The following is a 19120-nucleotide window of genomic DNA, read 5'->3' as shown; positions in this document are numbered from 1 at the left end:
CTATATCCAACCAAAACCGCAGGTTCGAAGGAAGCTGTTGCAGCATTTAAGTATTATTTTAGGGCTTACAGTCGACCTCGGTGTGTAATAAGCGACAGGGGAACCTGCTTCACTTCAAAAGAATTTAAAACATTTTTGGATAACAATGGCGTTTTTCATATATTAGTAGCAACAGGTTCTCCACAAGCTAATGGACAAGTAGAGATTATAAATAAATCGATAGGTCCAATGTTAGCGAAGTTAGTAGATCCCCAAAATGGAATATAGTGGGATAATGTTGTTGAACATGTATTAAACAATACCGTACATCGATCAATTAAGGAACAACCAAGTGTATTGTTATTTGGAACGGGACAAAGAGGAAACAGTGATGGTAAAGCGGCTGAGTATTTAAATGATTTATCTGTAGGTGAGTCTGACGGTGAAAATTATAAAGTGGATTTAGATTTATACCATGAATTAAGAAGAAAAAGGGCAGAAGAAATGAAGAAGCTGTTCAATACTATAATGAAAACTACTTTAATAAAACCAGGAAAGAACCAAGAATTTATAAAGTCGGATATTATGTGATGGTAAAAAATTTAGAGAGTTCTGGGGGTGTTTCGAGAAAATTCATACCGAAGTTTATAGGTCCATATAAGTAATAAAAATATTAGATAATAATCGTTATTTGGTTGAAGATGTGGACGGTTTTCAGTTGTCTCGTACACCTTATAAAGGTGTGTGGGCAGTCTCCAATATGCGTCCTTGGTTTAATAGTCATTTTGGAGATGATAGTCAATGAGAGATCAGGAGTTCTCTCGTTCGGAATGGCCGAATTGTAGTAGTCTTTAAAGGATTTGTGTACATGTTATTCCTACTTATTGCTATTATTTCATATTTTAAGTTATTTCTATTTTTATTTTACCCAGTCTTACATACCCTCACAACAATTCTACTTGTCTTGTTAATGATTTTAAATATTATTACATATGAGATTGCATACTATTACTACTCCTGATCTCTTATTGACTATCATCTCCAAAATGACTATTAAACCAAGGACGCATATTGGAGACTGCCCACACACCTTTATAAGGTGTACGAGACAACTGAAAACCGTCCACATCTTCAACCAAATAACGATTATTATCTAATATTTTTATTACTTTATATGGACCTCTAAACTTTGGTATGAATTTTCTCGAAACACCCTTAGAACTCTCTAAATTTTTTACCATCACATAATATCCGACTTTATAAATTCTTGGTTCTTTCCTGGTTTTATTAAAGTAGTTTTCATTATAGTATTGAACAGCTTCTTCATTTCTTCTGCCCTTTTTCTTCTTAATTCATGGTATAAATCTAAATCCACTTTATAATTTTCACCGTCAAACTCACCTACAGATAAATCATTTAAATACTCAGCCGCTTTATCATCACTGTTTCCTCTTTGTCCCGTTCCAAATAACAATACACTTGGTTGTTCCTTAATTGATCGATGTACGGTATTGTTTAATACATGTTCAACAACATTATCCCACTATATTCCATTTTGGGGATCTACTAACTTCGCTAACATTGGACCTATCGATTTATTTATAATCTCTACTTGTCCATTAGCTTGTGGAGAACCTGTTGCTACTAATATATGAAAAACGCCATTGTTATCCGAAAACGTTTTAAATTCTTTTGAAGTGAAGCCGGTTCCCCTGTCGCTTATTACACACCGGGGTCGACTGTAAGCCCTAAAATAATACTTAAATGCTGCAACAGCTTCCTTGGAACCTGCGGTTTTGGTTGGATATAGTCTTACAAACTTCGTAGTAGCATCCACTAAAACCAACAAATGTTTCATAGCTCTTCCATTATCTACTGGTCCAAGGTGATCAACATGAATGACGTCGAATGGATCAACTGATTTCGGTATGCTATGAAGAAACCCTTCCCCCTTACCATGTTTTGACGAATAAGCAATACATTTAAAACAATTTTTAATATGTTCCGAAACTTTTGAGCGATTATTGGGAAAACAGTAGGTTTTAGTTATTAAATCGGTCATTTTATCTATACCAACGTGACCCATCTGATCATGGAAGTTAAATAAAATATGTTTCTCCATCGCCTCCGGGACATAAAATAATATTTTATACTTACTAAACTGGAATGTTCATTTTTCTGTAGCTGAATAATTATGTCTTTTAGCTTTCTATCTCTATTCTGGCAAATTACTAAATTTTCTTCGAAGATATTTGAACTCAACACCACTATGCTATTACTCCTACTTAGTGCATAAACATGTTGCATTCTTTTCCCGGACCTGTGCTCCATCGTATAATCATAATTCTGTAATTCAAGAGCACAACGGTCAATTCGTGGGTTTAAATCCATTTTGTTTAGTGTCAAAGTCACTGAATCACAGTCTGTAACTATTTTGAATTTTTTCCCTTGCAAATGCACGCGGAATGGCTTTAGGGCGTAAATTATGGCAAGAGTTTCAAGTTCAAAGCTGTGATAACTTGATTCAACCTCTGTTGTTCTTTTTGGAATAGTAAAATACTGGGTGAAACTTGCCATCCCTTTTGCGTTGTAACAACACAGCGCCGAAACCTATTGCACTAGCATCACAGTGCAGTTCTGTTTCGTCCCTAGGATCATATATAGCCAGAAGAGGTAATTCTATCAATTTCCGCTTTAACTCTTCAAAAGTTTTTAACTCTATCTCTCCGAATACAAATTTTTTATGTTTCTTAATGAGATCATAAAAGTGCCTGGCAATAACTGAAAAGTCCTTAACGAACCGCCTAAAGTACGAACATAGGCCAAGAAATCTCTGTACCGCATGTGAGCTTTCTGGAATTGAGAAATCTCTTACCGCAGCTAAACCCGAATCATCTGCTTTGATACCATTACCATCTATAATGTACCCTAGGTATTTAACCGATGTCTGCAAAAATTCACATTTATCCTCCCTTAGCTCCAACTTATTTTCAAGTAATCTTTCAAAAACCTCTTTCAATATTGCAAAATGTTCATCAATAGTAGAAGTAGCTATCATAATGTCATCTAAATATATAATTATCTTATCATCCACTATCATAATACTTTATTTACAAAACGCTGGAACACCGATGGGGCATTTTTTAAGCCAAAAGGCATTCTCAAAAATTCAAATTGTCCTAAAGGTGTAACAAATTATGTGTATTTTACGGATTCTGATCGACAAAGACATGAAAAAATCCATTTTTTAGGTCGAGTTTTGTAAAAAACTTCTTATTAGCAAGTCGGTCAAGAAGATCATCTATGAGAGGAATTGGGTAATTATCCTTTGCTGTTATTTTATTTAACATTCGATAATCCACACACATCCTCAAATGGCCGTCTTCTTTCTTACCAAAACAATGGGAGAAACAAACTCAGACTCGCTTGGTCTTATATATTTTTTCTTAATAAAATCATCTAAATGTTTACGCAATTCATTTCTTTTCTGCATATAATAGTCTTCTGGTTTACAACTGAACGGTTTAGAGTCGCTTACATTTAATTTAATCTCACTGTACGGCACAATTGGCCGCCCTGGAGCAATATAAACATTATTGAAAAGATCAATAAACATATTTTTATCTCTAGCATTAATACTTTGCCATAACCGATTGCACAAACGTCTCTTCATTTTCATCATATAAACTATCTTTCACAGGTGCCAACCTAAAATTACTCTTCCTTAAAAAATCCCGACCCAAAACACAGTCAATTTTCATAGACTCATCAGACACAATCAGCAATTCTAACGGAACCAGATCATTATTAAAATTAACAAAACATTGGAATTTTCCGTAAACATTCAACTGAGATCTATTTATTCCATAAAAATCAAAGTCCGACTGCGAGAGATTATTGAAATCTAGCCTGTCTATCACACACGACCTTTTCACAAAACTGACGGGACTACCAGAATCAATAAGACATGCTAGTGTAAAATTAGAATTAAAAGTAGAATCTAAAGAAATGTGTAAATACTTAACATACTCATTATCCTCTAATAGTTGAACCTCTTTTTATACCCTCCACCAAAAAAAGTATGGAGGGTATATTAAGTTCGTCATTCCATTTGCAACTTATCGAAATAATCATTTTAGACCCAACAAAGTATATATTCTTGATCAGCGTAAAATTCTAAGATCCGTTTGTCTGTCCGTCTGTCCGTCTGTTGTAATCACGCTACAGTCTAAACGAATTAAGATAGGAAGCTAAAATTGTGAACAGATCTCTCTTTTGCCTGCAGGCAGGTCAAGCTCGAAGACGGTCCACGATATCGTACAGCCCCCATATAACGGTACCCCCGATATTCGGTATTGTGATGACGTTAGCCACATTTTTCAATGGAATTGTCTGAAAATCCACACAAGTAGTTCCTTGTGGGTACTTTATTCCTCGGCAGAGAATTATCTATATAGGTCCACAATATCGTATAGCCCCCATATAACGGTACCCCCACGGTATTCGGTATTTTGATGATTTTAGAAACATTTTTCAATAGAATTGTCTAAAATTAAACAAAAGGAGTCCCTTGTGGGCATTTTACCCTCTCAAAAAGAATTGTCTATATCGGTTTACGATATTGTATAGCCTCCATATAACGGTACCCCCGATATTCGGTATTTTGATGATCTTAGCCACATTTTTCAATGGAATTGTCTGAAAATCCACACAAGTAGTTCCTTGCGAGTACTTTACCCCCTGAGAGAGAATTGTCTATACAGGTCCACGATGTCGTACATCCCCCATACAACGATACCCCCCGATATTGGGTATTTTGATGATTTTACCCACATTTTTCATCGGAATTGTCTGTAAATCCACACAAGGAGTTCCTTGTGGGTACTTCATACCTCGGCAGAGAATTATCTATATAGGTCCACGATATCGTATATCCCTCATATAACGGTACCCCCAATATTCGGTATTTTGATGATTTTAGCCACTTTTTCCAATGGAATCCAATAATCCACACAAGGAGTTCCTTGTGAGTACTTTACACTCAGACATAGATTTGTTTTTATAGGTCCACAATATCGTATATCCCCCCCCCCCCCCCATATATCGGCACCTTCCTATATTAGATATTTCAAAGATTTTAAAAGAATTTTTAATGGATTTTATTTTTTTGAAAATTTTCTAATTCGTTCCAAATGGTGGAGGGTATTCAAAGTTCGGCCCTGCCGAACTTACTGCTTTTTTACTTGTTTCATTTTGGGACAGCTGGCTACACGATGTTAATTACTTCCACATCCATAACACGCACCAATAGCTTTTTTCGGCTTCTTACAATCTGCTGCCATGTGACCCAAAGTATTGCAGTTGAAACATTTGACATCATTGCCCAGATTTCTTTGAAGTAGTCCTTTCGTATACAACGACTTCGGTTTCTCCAAACTAATTCTCGAAAAAGCTTACAAAAGTTGAGATTTGTCTTTATAACATTGTAAGCTGGCCTGCATTTTGAGCTGCTTTTCGGGAATTCCGTCTATTATACTATCAATCAATTCATCATTCGCGATATTGACATTGTTAGCAAGTAATACTTTATCGTTATAATAATCCATAAAAGATTCTTCATATTGCCACATTCTCTCCTCAAACTTACGGCACATTGAAAGTTTGTTTCTCTTCACGGAGAAAATTTCTTTAATTTTTTCCAACAAACCATTGGGTAACAAAATTTGGTTTGTTGTGTAACCACTTCTGGACCTTTCCTTTTAATTTGCTCAGCAATAGAGCCTTTGCGGTGTTCTCATTCACATGATAAACTTCGAGGATTACCCGAAATTGGCTTTCCCAAACATCAGGTGGTACACCGCCATCGTAATCAGGAACAATTTCCTTAATGATTCCAATCATCGAGTCGATTTTCTCACCATCTCGGTTTCCACTTCCAAAGTGTTTCAGGTTATTTTCGTTTTGTCCAACAACTTCAAAATCAGAACTTCTTTTTTCATATTCCATTACTTTCCTTATAAACTCATTCTCACGATTCAACAGTTCGTTCTCTCCCCTCAAAAGTTGAATTTCCTTTTCATTATATTAACTTCTGAAGCTTCAGTTCTCTGTTCTGATGTTGACCCATTCTGATACACTTCATCATACCATTGACGTTACAGCATTGTTGGGGCTTTTTTCCAAACGATTTCACCAGCAAAAATGGAAGTGGACGCATTATTCAATCCCTATCCCCATGGTGGAGCGGTTTTACTTGTTATCCTTTAGAAAGATAAATGTTTTAACCTTTTCGAAAGTACTACGAACCCAGGTAAAAGATATGTGAGCCATAGCAAAATAACAAAGGTAAACTTATTTGCTAAATTTTATATGGCAACCCTTTTCTACGAACCCAGGTAAAAGATATGTGAGCCATAGCAAAATAACAAAGGTAAACTTATTTGCTAAATTTTATATGGCAACCCTTTTCTGAAAAACTCGACATTGTCACGATTTAGCATAACAATTTGTATTGTGCCCAGGATGGTTGGTATTGAAATGAGATATATCGGTCCACGTTTTGGTATAGTCCCCATATAACGGTACCTCTGGATATTTGGTATTTTCATGATTTTTGCACATTTTTCTACGCATTTGTGTAAAAATTGGTATTTGTGGGTAATAATGGTTTCCGTGGCGAATCTATGTGTGTATAGGTCCACGTTTTGGTATAGCCCCCATATAACGCTACCCGCCGATAGTCGATATTTTGATGATTTTTGCCACATTTTTCCACGGATTTGTCTAAAAATTGATATTTGTAGGTCATAATGGGTTCTAGCTGCTGTAGCGAAAAACTGTAGATATAGGTCTACACTTTGGTGTAGCTCCCACATAACGGTACATTCCGATATTCTTTATTTTGACGATTTATGCCACATTTTCCCACTAATTTGCTTAAAAGCTGTTATTTGTGAATCATAATGGTTTCTAGGTCCGGTGGCGAAACTTTGTATGTATAGGTTCAGGTTTTTGTAGAGCCGCCACATAACGGTACCACCCGATATGAGGTATTTTTATGCATTTTGCCACATTTTTAACTGCTTTTGTACGCTTGTAAACAAAATAATGAGCTGCGACTGGAATAATTTTAACAGCTGTCCGCACTTCCCTTCGATACAGGGTACTTAGGGTTCATAATGGGATATACTTTCTGTGGCAGAACATTGTTTATATAGATTCTCTTTTTCTTATAGGTCCCATATAACAGTATCTACCGACAGTCTGTATTTTGAGATCACATTTTCACATTTACCAAGCACTTGTAATGGACTGCCTTCTGTGACAGAATACTGCTTTAATAAGCTTATTATTTCCTTTATAACTCATAAGGCGGTATCCACGTATATGTGGTATTTTGCTGATTTAAGCCACGCTCTTTAGCAAATCTTTTTTATTTTGACACCTTGAACTTTCGCAGGGAACCGGTACAATTGACGTTACAGCATTGTTGGGGCTTTTTTCCAAACGATTTCACCAGCAAAAATGGAAGTGGACGCATTATTCAATCCCTATCCCCATGGTGGAGCGTTTTTACTTGTTATCCTTTAGAAAGATAAATGTTTTAACCTTTTCGAAAGTACTACGAACCCAGGTAAAAGATATGTGAGCCATAGCAAAATAACAAAGGTAAACTTATTTGCTAAATTTGATATGGCAACCCTTTTCTACGAACCCAGGTAAAAGATATGTGAGCCATAGCAAAATAACAAAGGTAAACTTATTTGCTAAATTTTATATGGCAACCCTTTTCTGAAAAACTCGACATTGTCACGATTTAGCATAACAATTTGTATTGTGCCCAGGATGGTTGGTATTGAAATGAGATATACCGGTCCACGTTTTGGTATAGTCCCCATATAACGGTACCACTGGATATTTGGTATTTTCATGATTTTTGCACATTTTTCTACGCATTTGTGTAAAAATTGGTATTTGTGGGTAATAATGGTTTCCGTGGCGAATCTATGTGTGTATAGGTCCACGTTTTGGTATAGCCCCCATATAACGCTACCCGCCGATAGTCGATATTTTGATGATTTTTGCCACATTTTTCCACGGATTTGTCTAAAAATTGATATTTGTAGGTCATAATGGGTTCTAGCTGCTGTAGCGAAAAACTGTATATATAGGTCCACACTTTGGTGTAGCTCCCACATAACGGTACATTCCGATATTCTTTATTTTGACGATTTATGCCACATTTTCCCACTAATTTGCTTAAAAGCTGTTATTTGTGAATCATAATGGTTTCTAGGTCCGGTGGCGAAACTTTGTATGTATAGGTTCAGGTTTTTGTAGAGCCGCCACATAACGGTACCACCCGATATGAGGTATTTTTATGCATTTTGCCACATTTTTAACGGATTTGTCCAGAACTTGGTATTTGTAGTTCGTAATGGGTTCTGGCTCGTGTGGCGATACATTGTATGTACAAGTCCACATTTTGCTATAGCTCCCATATAACGGTACCAGTCAATGTTCGATATTGATGAATTTGGCCTGAATTTTCCACGGATTGTCTAAAAATTGGTATTTGTAGGTCATAATGGGTTCTAGCACAATGGCAGAACATTGAATATTTATTTCAAGGTTTTTTTTATGGCGCTCATATTACGACACCCACCGATATTTCGTATTTTGTTAATCCTAGTCACAATTATCCACATAATTGTTTCAAATTTGGTCATTTAGAAGATTTGATAGGTGACAATCCTTGAAGTTTAATATTGTCTATAGAACTTTCCGTTTTGGTTTGGCATAATATATGCACCTATCTATTGATAGATTACACATACAGATCGTTATCTGATTTGGATATAGCTCCCATATATATATTTTCGCCGATTTCAAGCATTTGATGCACCAAACACATATAGAGATGAAAAAAGTGCAACTAACTTCAGACTTCTGCCATTTCTGAGCCACTCGTAATCGGGAGATAGGTCATATGTGGGATATAAGAAAATGCTACAATGTTTTGCTACACATGTTTGCAAAATTTTTGCTTTCTATATCAATTTGTTCCACAGCTAGCATGATTACAACAGACACACAAACATACATGCATAAATAAACATAAATCGACTTGGAATTTTACGCTGGTCAAGGACATATATACTTTGTTGGGTCTAACATGAGTATTTAGGAGAGTTACAATCGGAATGGCAATGTTAGTAATGTCCACCATAGTATGGTGGAGAGTATAAAAATCTAATCGAGGGAACATGAAGAAATTTACTATATGCAATTGTGTGAACAATATTTTGAAAACAAGCAGAGGGATGATGTTGTGGAATATGTCCTGAAGGAAGGAATTCATGTAGGAAGAAAATACGAATGGAATGGCTAGCAGATACTACAAGATCACAAAGGCAAATTTTATACCAAATAGGAGAACTGGTTAAATGGGTTAACTTAGTACACAGATATTAACAGAGAACCAGTTCCAACCGATTTGTGGCTGACCATCAAAATCAGTCGACTTGTGCAGCGATAGAATTAATATGAAGAAGCTTAAAGATATCAACGACGAACTTGGATGTGACGCCGTTGCCGAGAGTTCGTTTTATTAAGTGCGACCAAAACAACAGCGAACTAAAACACCGAAGCCCAAACCCATTGTATCACAACGTAATTGCTGCTAAAAAGGAGTGTTTGCCCCCAAGGAGTACACTTGCAATCATATTGCGTTCAGCAGATGCATAACTGCTGGAGGTACTTGATCACACAGCTCAATGATTGCTACAATAATTTAAAAGAAATGAATGAAAGCAGTATCCTGAAACAGCCAAAATGATAGTAAATTACACCAAATATCACATTACGAATATACCGAGAAAAATAACAATTAAAAACATTAAGTTCGGCCGGAACGAACTTTTGATACCCTCCACCTTTGGGTAAAGGAAACATTTTTATACAAAAGTGTCTGACTTTAAACGTGTTCCACTTTAAACTACAAATACTGGTAAGACCGTTTGGGTAATGCTGTTAATATTTCCAAAAAAAAAAAAAAAAAAAACAAAAAACAAAAAAAAAAAACAAAAAACAAAAAAAAAAACAAAGTGAGTGAGGCCGTTATTAAGGGGCCATACCAAAACGGGAACTTCTATAGACAATTTTATACTTCAAAAATTGTCATGTACCAAATCTTTTTAAGTACCAAATTGGAAACAATTTAATGGAACTGCAAATACTAAATTTTAGACAAAACCGTGGGAAAATGTGGCTAAAATCATTAAATATCGAATATCGGGAGGTGCCGTTATATAGGGGCTATACAAAAACGTAAACCTATATATACAATGTTTCGCTACCTTATCTAGAATCCATTATGACCTACAAATACCAATTTTTAGACAAATCGGTGAAAATATGTGCCAAAAATCATCAAAATACCGAATATCGGGTGGTACAGTTATATTGCGGCTATACCAATATAGCCTGATATATCTCATTTTCAATACCAACCATCCTACACACAATACAAATTGTTCTGCCAAATTTTGAAGCTCTACGTCAAATAATGTGGGCTGTATCGTGATTTCAACAGGCGGGCAGACAGACAGACGTCGGTAAATTCACTTGGAATTTTATGCTGAATATGAATATATATACTTTATGGGGTCTACGGCAAATATTTAGGGGTGTTCCAAACGGAATGACAAAGATAATATACCCTCCTTTTCAAGGTGGAGTTATAAAAGTATATATAGATAAAAGTATAAAAAAGTAACAACATGGGGTTTTCATTTTATGTAGACCAATGATCCCATATTTTGGCAAAACCGTTCCATGTTCTTTCTGATAAGCTATTTCCAGAAAAAAAGTTTCAGTATATTTTGGAACACGGAATTTGCGCCCAAAAACTTCTAGACAAGTCTACTACATATAGCCAAGAAGAAGGCTAGAAGGTTTTGGTAAAACCTCATCATGTTCTTTCTAATAAACTAGTTCTAGCAAAAAAAAGTTTCAGTATATATTGAAGCACAGAATTTGCGTCCAAAAACTTCTAGACAAGTCCACTACATATAGTCAAGAATAAGGAAGAGTAATGGCGACCACCGCTTTTTGAACGCACAAACGGTCCCAGACAAATATTATCTGTATCATTTTAAACATGACCTCCAACGAAATATATTTTTTAACGATTGATACTGTCCATGCCTATAATCAAATCCCCATTGGCGCTCGAGACCATAACGCCATTTGGATTCCTTGAGGTTGACTATATGGCATTTGGTTTATGTAATGCGGGACAAACCTACGTTTTTATACCCTCCACCATAGTATGGAGGGTATATTAAGTTTGTATATATATTCTTGATCAGCATAACATTCTATGTCGATTTAGCGATGTCTATCCATCTGTCCGTGTTTGGAAATCACTCTAGGTTCCGAACGAATTGAAGTAGATTGGTAAAATATTACTCAAATGTGGATGGCATTTTGGTGGCATCCGAAGATGTAAATAGAACTTTAAACAACTGAAGAAATTATTCACCCGACTGAAAAAGTATGGACTAGTAATAAACCTGCCGAAAATCGTGAAAGAATTTCGATGTTTTGTTTCTCTGGTAAACTTCTACCAAAAAATTATTCCTGGAACAGCGGTCAACCAATTTCCATTAATTGCATGCAAAAAGGGAATAAAACCGACAAAAAAACTTTAAGTACAACTGAAGAGATCATAACTATTTTTGAACAAGTAAAAAATCAATAAGTTCGGCCGGTCCGAAATTTGAATACCATCCACCATTTAGAACAAATTTGGACATTTTCCAAAAAAAACATTCGCCAAAAATTCGGAGCTATACGAAGACCTGGACCTGCATAGACAATTTTCTGTCACAGGCTGTAACTTCCATTACCAACTTCAAACAGGACATATCAAATATGTTCGATGAGTATTGTACCTAAAATCATCAAAATACCGAATATTGGGAGGTACAGTTATATGGGGGCTAAGACGGGGACTTGCATAGAGGATTTTCTGCCTTAGGCTGTAGTATTCATTACGAACTTCAAACACCAATTTGAAACAATTCTGGTGAATAATTTCGCTAAAATCATCAAAATACCGAATATAATGATGGGGGCTATACGAAGACGTGGACCTGCACAGACAATTTTCTTTCACAGACTGAAGTTTCCATTTCGAACTCTAAATGCGTAATTTGAAACAATTCCGGTGATTAATGACGCTAAAATCATCAAAATACCGAATATAGGGAGGTACAGTTATGTGGGGGCTATAGGAAGACGTGGACCTGCATAAAGAATTTTCTGCCTTAAGCTAGGAACACAATTGGATCGAACGACGAATTTCGCCCTACGCGGCGACAAAATGAGCCGCGAAAATTCGTCGTATGGAACACAATACCGACGAAATTATAAAACAGCTGATGAAGTTGTTTACTTTTTGCTCATTTGTTGACTACAATGAATTATACAAGAACACATAATTCTTTACGTTTTCTATTATAATTTCACTTATGTCCATCTTCTCTATTATAAATTCACTGATATCCATCTTCACTCAGGCGCAAGTACACAAATAAATAAACAAATTAATTATGTTTTTTTTATACGAGTAACAGATAGTAGAGTGACCATAACAAATTTTAAAGTAAAAAGTAACTTTATTTACTAAAACACATAAAATTCGTACAAGTATGGCCACCTTGTACTGTTTTGTTCGCCGGTCGCCGGCGTATGAAATAGAAATAAAGCTAATTGAGTTCGCGGCGACCGACGAAATTTTCGCCGGTGCCGTGATTGTGTGCACTTCCATATACACATATGTGTTTTATTTTTGACGACGAACATACGCCGCGAAAAAATTCGTCGTTCGCTCCAATTGTGTTCCTAGCATTAGGCTGCAGTATCCGTTTCGAACTTCAAATGCCAAATTTGAACAATTCCGGTGAATAATATAGCTAAAATCATCAAAATAACGAATATCGGGAGGTACCGTTATATGGGGCCTATATGAAAACGAGGACCTACATGGCCTATTTACGAACATAACCTGCCTACTGGAAAAATAAACATTTGTGCAAAATTTAAGCCTTTTACCTCAATTCGTTCGAAAGATAGCATGATTACAACAGGCAGACATACAGACGGACTGACATACAGACAGACGGACACGTCTAAATAGTCTTAGAATTTTACGCTATTTAAAAATATATATACTTTGTTGGGTCTGACAGTTACAAACGGAATGACAAAATTAATATACCATCCATAGTATGGTGGAGGGTATAAAAATGTAATGCAACGATTAGCACTTAAACAAAATGCCGTTATGTCTACTTCTCGACAGCTTTACCATTTGGACTATTTGTCCCAATAGCAATTGATTATAATAAAATAGCCGAATCTCAGAATGTTGTATCTGATTTGCAAGCTCTATTAAATGACCCCGATTCATCTGGAACGGATTTCAAATTTCGCAGTTTCGTTAGACTTAATTGAATCTTCCCGCCACGATGGCATCACTCTTCGAGAACTGGCCTCATAAGCTTTTAAAAAAATTGGATACAAATTTTGCTACTCTACTTGCACCTATAACCTTGAAAACTGCAGGCACGTTTTTACTCGTCATGGTCCAGTGCGAACATTTTTTTTCGACGGACCATATAATGTGTTAAGCAGATCTGATAAACTATTCACATTGGACTTTTTTTGCAATGAGAAGGAATATTGATAAACGGATGAAAACAGACATATCATTTCAACGTAAAAATACCAAGTAACGATAAACTTTTTGCCACATAAAACTATATAGAAAGTAGAATTTTTGTTTGTAACTGATTTATTGAATAATGCATTTTTTAGTTACTAATAAGTTATAAATTCGGTGGTGGAACATTGTTAATACAGATCCAACATATTTTAGTATACTTATTCCAGAGAGTAAAGTACTCAGAAGGAACTCCTTGTGTGGAATTTCAGACTATTCCGTTGAAAAATGTGGGTAAAGTTATAAAAATACCGAATATCGGGGGTACCGTTATATGGGGGATATACGATATCGTCGACCTATATAGACAATTATCTTCCAGGGAGTAAAGTACTCAGAATTAACTCCTTGTGTGGATTTTGAGGCAATTCAATCAAAAAAAAAAAAAAAAAAAAAAAAAAACCTGCTAAAATCATTAAAATAACGAATATCAGGAGGTACCGTTATATGGGGGGCTATATGAACACGTGGACCTGCACAGACAATTTTCTGTATTAGCCTGTAGTATCCCTTGATGATTTTAGCGACATTATTAACCGGAATCGTTTCAAATTTGGTATTTGAAGTTCGAAAGAGATACTACAGCCCATGACAGAAAATTGTCTGTGCAGGTCCACGTCTTCATATAGCCCCATATAACGGTACCTCCCGATATTCGGTATATGGATGATTTTAGCGACATAATTCACCAGAATTGTTTCAAATGTGGCATTTGAAGTTCGAAATAGATAGTACAGCTTTAGACAGAAAATTGTTTATGCAGGTACACGTCTTCGTAAAGCCCTCACATAACGGTACCTGCTGGTATTCGGTACTTGGCTGTTTTGGCGACATCATTCAACGCATTTTTTTTAAGTTCCGCATTTCAATATTGTAATTCGTAAAGCTAGTAAAGTAAATAAGTAAAAAAGCTGTAAGTTCGGCCGGGCCGAACTTTCAATACCCTCCGCAGTTTAGAACAAATTTGGACATTTTCCAAAAAATAACAGCCGCCAAAAATTCGGAGCTATACGAAGACCTGGACCTACATAGACAATTTCTGTCACAGGCTGTAGCTTCCATTACCAACATTACCGACATTATTAACCGGAATCGTTTTAAATTTGGTATTTGAAGTTCCAAAGGGATATTACAGCCTAAGACAGAAAATTTACTGTGCAGGTCCAGGTCTTCGTTTAGGCCCCATATATCAGTACCTCCCTAAATTCTGTATTTTGACGTGTTTAGGTACAATACGCACCGACATTTTTTGAGATGTCGTATTTGAATTTCGTAATGGATGCTACAGCCTATGGCAGAAAATTGTCTATGCTTGTCCAGGTCTTCGTATAGCTCCGATATAACGATACCTCCCTATATACGGTATTTTGATGATTTTAGCTACATTATTCACCGTTTATTTCAAGTTTCGAATTTGAATATGGTAACGGCTATATTCTTATAGACCCCAATATAACGGCATTATTCGCTATTTTTAAGAGTTTAACCACATTTTTAACAGATTATATTTTTTGAAAATTTCCAAATTCGTTCCAAATGGTGGAGGGTATTCAAAGTTCGGCCCGGCCGAACTTACTGCTTTTTAGCTTGATTTTTTGTTTCAATTGCAAATGTAAACATAGTTTTCTTATTAAATGATAAATATTTTCTTAGAATACAAAACACTTGAAAAAAGAACAAATAAAAACGCTGTAAATTCGGCAGGGACGAACTTTGAATACTCTCCACCATATGGAACGAATTTGGCAATTCTCAAAAACGATGAAAATTCTGTTAAATACAAAATTGGAAACAATTTTGGTGAATAATGTCGCTAAATTCATCAAAATACTGAATATCGGGAGGTACCGTTATATGGGGGCTTTACGGAGACGTGGACCTGCACAGACAATTTTCTGTCATAGGCTGTAGTACACATTAAAGGCCAGCACAAGACGAATTGTATGAATTATGCTTTTTCGACACACCGACGTTGTCTACTCACTCATGCATTTGGGGAAATATACGATATTGCGGATCTATATAGACAAATCTATGTCTGGGGGTAAAGTACTCACAAAGAACCCTTTGTGTAGAATTTCCAAAAATTCCGTTGAAAAATGTGGCTAAAATCATCAAAATACTGAATATCGGGGGGTACCGTTATATGTATGCCCTCTGAATACATACATACATACCAAATTCCAAACCAAATTCCATTTTGCGCCAATATTACACAAATGGTAAACAATAATAGACAAATAGCGTGAAGATATATATATGGGAGCTAAATTTTGACCGATTATCTTCAATTTCAATAGGGTTCGTCCTTTGTTTGATTTGTGCAAAGTGTCATCCTGATCGGGCAATAAATGCGACCTGTAGTTTGTTCACAAAAATACATGGACAGACGGACGGACGGTTATACATAAAACGACTTAGAAAAAAAGCAGATACTTCGGCCGGGCCGAACTTTGAATATCTTCCACCATTTGGAACGAATTAAACATTTTTCAAAAAAAATAAAATCCATTAAAAATTGTCTTAAAAACTATAAAATAGCTAATATCGGAAGGTGGCGATATATGGGGAGATATTGTGGACCTATATAAACAATTCTATTTCTGGGGTATAGTATTCACAAAGAACTCCTTGTGTAAAATATTAGACAATTCCATTGAGAAATATAATATAAATATAAAATACCGAATATGGGGGGGGCGTTACCGTCATTTGAAGGGATATACGTTATAGTGTAGCTTTATAGATAATTCTCTTTCAGGGGGTAAAGTACTCACAAGTGACCCTTGTGTAGAATTTCAGACAATTCCATTGAAAAATGTGGCTAAAATCGTCAAAATACCGAATATTTGGGGGCTACCGTTATATGGGGGCTATATGATATGTAGACCGAGGTTGCCCATCTTCGAACTTGACCTGTCTGCAGACAGAAGTCAGTTCTGTGCAAAATTTTAGCTTCCTATCTTGATTCGATGTGACTGTAGGGCGATTCCAACAGAGGGACACAAAAACGGTCGGACAGGGCTAAATCGTCTGCGAATTCTACGCAAGAACGGACGGACAGGGCTAAATCGTCTAATATATATATATATATATATATATATATATATATATATATATATATATATATATATATATATATATATATAAGTTAACGTTAACTTCTTTATTTCTGTTTCTGTTGTGCGTGCAAGTTCGATGGCACTTAAATATGCTTGCAAAATGCTTACAATGCATTCATGTCATTCATTCGTATAAACAACAGATAAATGCTTACATTTTAAGAAACCTAACTCTAAGAAATAATAAAATCAAAAGTGCTAACGTTGCACTAAATACATTGTCCAACAAAACTTAATTTTAAGAATAAAGGAAAAATAAAGTTAGTCCCATTTTGTCACTCGAAAAAGAACGTTATGTTTAATTGGCGCCCAACGAAAAATTAAAAGCACCCAAACGGCTGCAAAGTTAATAAAGGCACCTCATGAAGCTGCAAACTGTCAACTAAAAATTAAAGCACCCAAACGGCTGCAAATTAATAAAGGCACCTCATAAGCTGCAAACTGCTAACTAAAAACATCAAAACCTGTGGAAGAAGGCACCTCATAAAGCTGCGTACTGGTAACTAAAAACATCAATAACCTGTTGAAGAAGACACCCTATAAAGGCTGTAAATCAACACTAAATCCCCAAAAGCTGTGGGAAAAACTTGTGGAGTACGAGAGAGTCAACGACATCCAGCCGGCTCAAAAGATTGAAGACACCCCCTTAGTAGCAGAAGCAAAAAGGAATACGGAGAATCAACAGGAGACGGCATGCTCTACAAAGTTTTATTGTAAGTTTAGAAAAAAAAGTGATAGTGTTTAAGTGAAGAAAAAAAACTAAAAACATTGATAAAAACAACTTCCCTATTATTAATTTTGAAAAGTTAAAACAAAACAGACGGCATGCTCTATAAAGTTGTATTGTAAATTTAGAGATAAAAGTGATAGCGTTTAAAAAAAAAAAAAAAACCCAAAAACTAAAAACATTGATAAAACAATTTTCCTATTATTAATTCTGAAAAGTTAAAACAAAACAAAATTGTAAAAATATAATCTGTGTTCTAAAAGGTTAACAACTAAATAGTGATCGTTTAAAATGTCCAACCCCAATAACCTCATCCGACCACCCATCCTTAACGTCAATAACTCCGACGGACAAAATAATAACGGACAGAATAATAATAACAATAATAGCGCAATAAATTCAGCAAACATGGAACAAACCATTGCCAGAATCTGTGCACAGCAATGCCAAATTGCCATAGCCCAATTTTTAAGACCTAGTTCAGACATAGCAGGCGAAGACGAAACTATCGACGTCAGATATAGAGAAAACTTGACAGATTTAGATAAAGTACCCGACGTAGTGAGAAGCTTGAGAGAATTTTCAGGAAAAGCATCGGAATTCAGCTCTTGGAAAAAGAGTGTCGAAAGGATCCTTAAGTTATACGAATCTACAAAAGGTACCCCAAAATACTTTGCCATCCTTAACACCATAAGGAATAAAATCATCGGTAATGCCGATGCGGCCTTAGAGTCTTACAATACACCCCTTAATTGGAGTAGTATTTCAAAGTGTCTAACGCTTCACTACGCAGATAAGCGTGATCTTACGACACTAGAATATCAAATGACAACCTTAATACAAGGTAACAACAGTATCCAAGATTTTTATCAAGAAGTGTATTCACACCTTACGCTTATTATGAACAAATTGTCATGTCTCGATGTAGGTAAAGAAGCTCTAGATATCCTAGCCCAAACTTATAGGGATAAAGCTTTAGACATTTTCATAAGAGGACTAAAAGGACAAATGTCAATTCATCTTGGCATGAAAGAACCGACGGATCTCCCACAAGCACTACAATTATGTCTCAAAATGGAAAATCAATTCGCTAGAGCACAATTTGCTAACTCACACAATCCAACAGTTAAAAATAATAGACTAAATTTTCAGAAACCACCCCATCCAAAAACTCATTTTCAAAATACGAATCAGATGCCATTTTACCCACAATTGGCATATTTGCCACAACACTCTGGTGTTCGACAAAATAATTCTAATCCTCCTATTTATCCTCGTAATAATTATAATCAACATAATTACCCCCAAAATCAAAATTTGCAACCACCAAGACCAACAGCACCAAAACCTCAGCCCAAGCCTGAGCCGATGGAAATAGATGCTTCCATGCAATCCCGAGCTGTTAACTACATGAATAGGCCAGCACAAAATAATAGATTTTATGGAAAGAGACCATCAGAACATTCTGACCAATTTAGGAGACCTGATAAGGCACAAAGAAAT

This window comes from Musca domestica, unplaced genomic scaffold (assembly GCF_030504385.1).
Source record: "Musca domestica strain aabys unplaced genomic scaffold, Musca_domestica.polishedcontigs.V.1.1 4, whole genome shotgun sequence".
Taxonomy (NCBI): Eukaryota; Metazoa; Arthropoda; class Insecta; order Diptera; family Muscidae; genus Musca; species Musca domestica.
This window is presented reverse-complemented; position numbering follows the sequence as displayed.